This window comes from Lipotes vexillifer, unplaced genomic scaffold, assembly GCF_000442215.2.
Source record: "Lipotes vexillifer unplaced genomic scaffold, Lipotes_vexillifer_v1.1 scaffold1023, whole genome shotgun sequence".
In the NCBI taxonomy this organism is placed as follows: domain Eukaryota; kingdom Metazoa; phylum Chordata; class Mammalia; order Artiodactyla; family Lipotidae; genus Lipotes; species Lipotes vexillifer.
In genome coordinates this window covers 267,974-274,294 of record NW_006799713.1, presented here as the reverse complement: position 1 = coordinate 274,294, position 6,321 = coordinate 267,974, and the positions used below count along the sequence as shown (strand labels likewise).

The window sequence follows — 6,321 nt, the reverse complement described above, 5'->3', positions numbered from 1 at the left end:
AGGCTCCGGACGCGCAGGCTCAGCAGCCATGGCTCACGGGCCCAGCCGCTCCACAGCATGTGGTATCTTCCCGGACCGGGGCACGAACCCGTGTCCCCTGCATCGGCAGGCGGACTCTCAACCACTGCGCCACCAGGGAAGCCCACATTCAACGTTTTAAAGCAATACACATGTTACTGGAAATGCAAAGCAAATTTCCAGCACTTAAAACAAATATAAGGCACAAAGCAAAGTTTTACACTGAATTTAAATTCTTTTCTAAATGAACTTTGTAAATTTAAAAGAAACACCATACCTGTATTGCTTCCTAGGAGGGTACAAAAACAATACATTACCATTTGCAAAAATTAAGTTTAAAGGCTAAAAGGTAAGAAAACTAAATCCAGTCCAATTTCTTCATCTTACAGTTAAGGAACATCAAAAATTCATATAATAAATGCTTAAAAATGGAAAAACAAAGATAGGTTCATGTAAGTCACCTAGGTAGAAGGAAAGAAGAAAAGTCTCAAACTGACCTGAGGAATTCTCACAATTCTATATGTTTTGAAACACTAGATACTACAGTAGCTTATTTTCAAAACAGAATAAAGTTAATATGTTTCTTAAATATCTTTAAAATTAGTATTCGCTCATGCAGTCAATAAGGCTATATGGCAGTTCTATCATTAAGTTTCTAACTTTTGAGATATTCAATCCCCCTTTTGAGAAACTGGAATGGTGTCTGGCTCACAGTAAGGCCTCAGATGTTTGTTGATTTTGTTGGTAAATTAAGTTCATATATAATACTCACTTATTATCAAGGGTAATACTTTCCTCTCATCTTTTACAATGTAAAGTGAGCGAACTACAAAGCAACAGGCTATAAGAGACAGCAACCATGAACGTGGTAGGAAAAAAAAAAAACAACTCCCAATGAGGTCTCCCAAATACAGGCCTTTATCGTCTCTCCCTAAGTCTCTTTCAATAATCTCATTTAATTTGACAATCAGGGCTCCCCTCGTGGCGCAGTGGTTGAGAGTCCGCCTGCCGATGCAGGGAACACGGGTTCGTGCCCCGGTCCGGGAGGATCCCACATGCCGCGGAGCGGCTGGGCCCGTGGGCCATGGCTGCTGAGCCTGCGCGTCTGGAGCCTGTGCTCCGCAACAGGAGAGGCCACAGCAGTGAGAGGTCCGCGTACCGTAAAAAATAAAAATTAAAAAATTAAAAATAATAATTTGACAATCAAATTAAATTTAAAGGCCACCTAATTTGACACATTTAATAATATCTATAATTATCATGCTGCTTGATGATTAGATGTAAATAGTAAGCACTTTAGGTATACAGTCATCCTTTGGTATCCACAGGGGATTGGTTCCAGGACCCCTCTGCAGATACCAAAATCTAGGGATGCTCAAATCCCTTACACAAAATATATGTACATTTATATACATACATATATATAAATATAAAATATTATATTTGCATATAACCTACACACATCCTCTCATATACTTTAAATTATCTCTAGATTACTTACAATACCTAATACAATATAAATGCTATGTAAACAATTGTAAATACAATGTAAATGCTATGTAAATACTTGCCAGCATGTGGCAAATTCAAGTTTTACTTTTCAGAACTTTCTGGAATTGTTTTTTCCAAATATTTTCAATCCAAGGTTGGCAGAACCCACAGATGCAGAGTGTCAACTGTATATACCAACTTTGCTTAATAACCAAACTAGGTTTTTATAGTTTCCTTATAGATTCTAGAGACAGCTTAAATATCAAGAGCGCTCATGATGTCTAACAAAGTTTAGTCCATCCCACATACTCAATAAAAGCCAAAGGGTGATTAGATTCAATTAACCATGGCTGAGATTTCCTATGTCCCCATTCTCCCTTTTATTAATGGTCCCTCTATTATACTCGTACCCACATCATTCTGAGTACTAACAGGATTTTCAGTTACAATTTAATTTATCAAAAGGTTATTAGTTAATTTACAGAAACAACAAGAAGTTTTGGGGTTTTTTTAAAGTACAAAACAAGGAACACCCAGAATTCACACCACAGAAGACTATGCTTACAACACTGTTACACTGAATATGAACTCCAGTTTATACACACAAAGAGCACTTAAGAAAAACTGTTTATGGTATACAAAATGGCACAAGTATATTCCCATTAGAGTGTGACGTTCTCATTATCTTACTGAACAAATGCAAAGAATATCTGGCATATGATTATAAATGTCTGAATGTATGAATAATACCTTAAAGCAGGGGTCAGCAAACATTTTCTGTAAAGGGCCAGGTTAAGTAAACGTTTTAGGTTTTGTGGCCCATACAGCCTCTGTTGCAACTACTCTGTTGTTGTAGCAAAACAGCAACCATACATAATATGTAAACCAATGAGCCATCATGTGTTCACATAAAACTTTGTTTACAAAAAAGGTAGTAGGCTGAATGTGGCCTTCAAACCAGTTTGCTGACCTCTTCTCCAAATGGTTAACAGTAAAGAGAATATCATTTTCAAATAAATCAACTTTACTAGAACCCAAAAGTTTCTTATTTCAAATGTATGTAAATTATGTAGAAAAGCAGAAAAGGAACCAGTGTTATTGGAGCATCCTATTCATATGCATACCGTATTTACATACATAACTAGCCTCTATAAAATGTACTTTAGAATTCTTCTAAAAGGTAACTTGATACTGCAATAGGAAAAAAATAACTTTGCGAATTTGCAAGAGTTTCTATACATACTGGTTATTAAAAGAAAAAAAAAAAAAAAAACCTATACAACTACTAACCTGAAAGAACCCCTCTCTTCCAGGAAGTTAAAGCTAGGATTCAGCATTAAATGGAACAAAGAAACAAAGAACTGAATCATATGGACCACATTTCCTTTCCAAACAGTTCCCAGGTAAAAAGCTACATATATAATACGGACATTTCACTACCCAAAATCACAAACCCTTTTTTAAAGGACACCACTTTTCAGTGTCAGTTATATACCATACCCTAGAAGAAAAAAAGAAAAAAGTGAATTCATCTTCAATCATTAATCAAGAAAATTTGCACATGTACATGAACACTTTTGAGATTACCAGAAATTCCATTTTTATTTCATTCAAATGATGAAAATCCAAGAAATACTAATTACTTAATGCTCAACACAGTAATAAACACCCTTTCAATGTTTGTTACAAAATAACCTTATTTTTAAAGACTTTAAAATTGCAAATAAGGGATATATATAAAGTATATGTTTACCCTTGCATAAATATTGGCATTTTCTATATACTACAAGGAATAGCTAATAGCAATTACTTCTGAAAAACAGAGACCGGGACTGGGAGAGGTGCGGGGGTGGGGGGGTGGTTCTGGGAAGCTGGGGAGAACTTTTACTTTTTCCTTAACATCTTTCTGGGTTTTTTTAACTTTGTCATAAAATTTATTAATTTTATAGTCTTTAAAAATGGTTTAAAATATGTTCATTATAAATTAATATTGAAAAATATACCAGGAACTAATATGAACAGTAAAGGCAGGATTCTTCTGAAAGAGGCTAGAAATTCAGGAACTCTCTGGGGTCAGACTGGCCATTTCTATCACGCAACAGGTGAAGATATACTTGCTGCATAAGTTAGGGAAGTTCCCTGAAGGGCTTTTAACACCATGAGGTTTAAAATAACCTTGTAAAGCTGGAGTCTACAGCAACCCAATCCAGTTCCACTAAATCCAGTACCCCAAGGATAATATCAGGGTCGTGAGAAGTGCCCACTAGCTCCTGGTCTGCAGGAGGTCCAAGCCATCCAAGAAAGGGTGGCTTCCTCAACTTCCCAGATTCACAGCAATAGCACGATATGATATTAACTCTACCCTATCAAGTATGTTCACCAACATGGCTATCTTCACAATCTTAATAGAACACATTTTTTTAGGCTTTGGTCTTTGGGAAATATTGGTTAAAATTTGCCATTTTTAAATTGTGCAAGTTGAACTGAATCAAGTTAAAAATGGAAGAAAAAACAAGACTCCCATCATCATTCAAGATTTTAGGCTCCATTGTATTAGACTATACACAGATTACATTAGAAGATTGAGAACTGAAATTAAGATAAAAGTACATAAAGACTTTCATTTCAACTGCCTGCCAAAGATAAAAATGAATAATAAAATCCAATTCTGCTCTTGGGAATAGTGAAGCAAAAAAAGAAGAAATAAGCCTTGTTCTCTCCCTGAGACTGAGTTTTAACAAAAGAGAGATAGAACAGCAGAATCTGTCATTTCTCACCGCCACAGAAAAAAGGATATCAGTTTAATTTCCAGTTAATACAAATGTCCAAAACAAAGGACAGACTAAACATACTTTCCCCACGCTGAAATTAATTACATTTAACTTCTGAGCCTCTCCTACATGCTCTGCCATGCTTGGGAATACAGGAGTGAACAAAACAATGTATAATCCACTAGGGCAAGAATTTAACATTCCTAAATGCCACAAATTTTGTCTCATTTAAATAAAACTGTAAAGAATTCCAATGCATGTCTATTCATTCCTCACTAATAATGTACTGTTTATTAAATCCCATCATATATTTAAAAAAGTGGTTTAGCAAAAGAAACAAAGTCAGTGCAATCAACTTTACAGGATACCATTAACTTCAAAAGAAATGTTTTATTCAATACATTTTACCACATTTGAGGTAATTAGTCTCTGGAAGATAAAGCCCACTGGTTAAAGTAATGTAATACTAAAAATTTTTTAAAATGCAATCCTGAATATTAGTCTCTCTTCTTAAATCCATCGATAATAATGCTGTTATGGCAAATGGATTGAGCCATTATTTATCCAACAAAATGAACGGGGCAATTGTTCATTCAGAGCTCCGTCCGAAATATAAAAGAGTATTTAGTGTTCTAAAAAATGTATGCTCCATAAACAATAGATTGCAATGTCTAAGTCCAAGTGCTCGTTTATCAAATAAATCCTTATTATCTTGGGTTTTTATATTTACATCATGCCCGTCTTAGTGCCGCAGAACTCATTAAAATGTCTTCTACACAAATCTCAACTGTATTTTAAAATGTATCTTTGATGAAGTTGACTTTTAACCTATTTTCAGCCTCATTAATAACCACTCCTTAATGGTAAAGAACGCTAAATACATGTTGTGAATGGTTAAAGAACCATGCCACATCTGTATAAAAAGTGAAGTGCTCTATTTAAACTGCAATAATGCAGTGCCCCCCCCACCCCCGCTTTCAAAGTTAGCCCGGGAATTAAGTTTACAACCCTTTAAAGAAAGGGGGGACTGTAATGTACTCAACTTATCTACTGGGGCCTAAGATACTAAACTGGGCTGCCTCAAAGGCCGAAGAAAGTTATGGGGCTCGGAGGCCGCCTTCAGCAGTAGAAGCAGCAGGTAGAGCCGGGGCCAGAACTGCGGCCCTCGCCGCGCGGGTGCGGGTGGCTGAGGGCGGTTCGCGCCCCAAAGCCCGTAAGGCAACATCCCTTTGCCACCAGGGCGGAACCGTGTGTTCTCTAGTAATTCAACACCCTTACTTTCAAACTGGAGGCCGGGGAGAAGAAGTTGTAATAAATTCCTTCCCTACATGGCAAAACGTAATTTTTCCTAGGCTTAAATCTGTATTCTCAAACTGCCTAGAAGGGACGAGCCAGGCCGAGCCCGGGGCCGCACCCGATCGGCGGGAACCCGACCGAGCTCGAGGCGGAGGGGGTCCGGGACGGACGCTGAAGGCGGACCCACGCCCGAAGGGAGGAGAAGCGCGCACCGGCGTGTTCAGGCCGCAGCCACGACTCGGGCAGAGCCTCGCGGCACCCGCGGCCCCGGATGCGGCCTGGCCAGCCGGGCTGTTAGGGCAGCGACACCGCGGCCCTCGGCGGCGCGGCCGCAGGGCAGCACTGGGCCCCGAAACTTCTCGCCGCCACCTCAGCGTCTCCGGCGAAGCCCGGGAACGGGAGTGGGGGAAGGTAGGGCGCCGGCGGCTTACCCCGAGAGCGGGCGGCTCCTTCCCGCCCTGAGTGTGGCCGGGGCGCTGCGCGGCGGCGCCGGGTGTCGCGGCTGCGGCAGGGAGGGAGAGGCGGTGGAGGGAGCGATGGGCCGCGAGAAACAAGAGGCGCCGCCGCCACCGCAGACAGCTCCGCAATATGGCTGCCTGGCGGCTCCTCGGGAGAAAAGGCGGGGCTGCCCCACGCCCCCCGCCTCCCCCTGCCGGCCGGCCGGCCTCGCGCTGCGTCCAGAGCAGCAACGCCGCAGTCGCCGCCACAGCCGCCGCCGCCAGACCTCCCACGCCCCGCCCTCGGC

General features: G+C 40.7%; 1 protein-coding gene across 1 annotated transcript in view; it reads right to left on the bottom strand.

Annotated features, from left to right (window-relative positions):
• Positions 1–6,140, bottom strand: part of RDX (radixin) — a 78,837-nt gene extending 72,697 nt beyond the window's left edge. The window contains exon 1 of the mRNA XM_007471871.1: positions 6,008–6,140. The gene's annotated coding sequence lies outside the window, so the exon portion shown is untranslated. The remainder of the gene's footprint in view (positions 1–6,007) is intronic.
• Between the last annotated feature and the right edge of the window lie 181 nt (positions 6,141–6,321).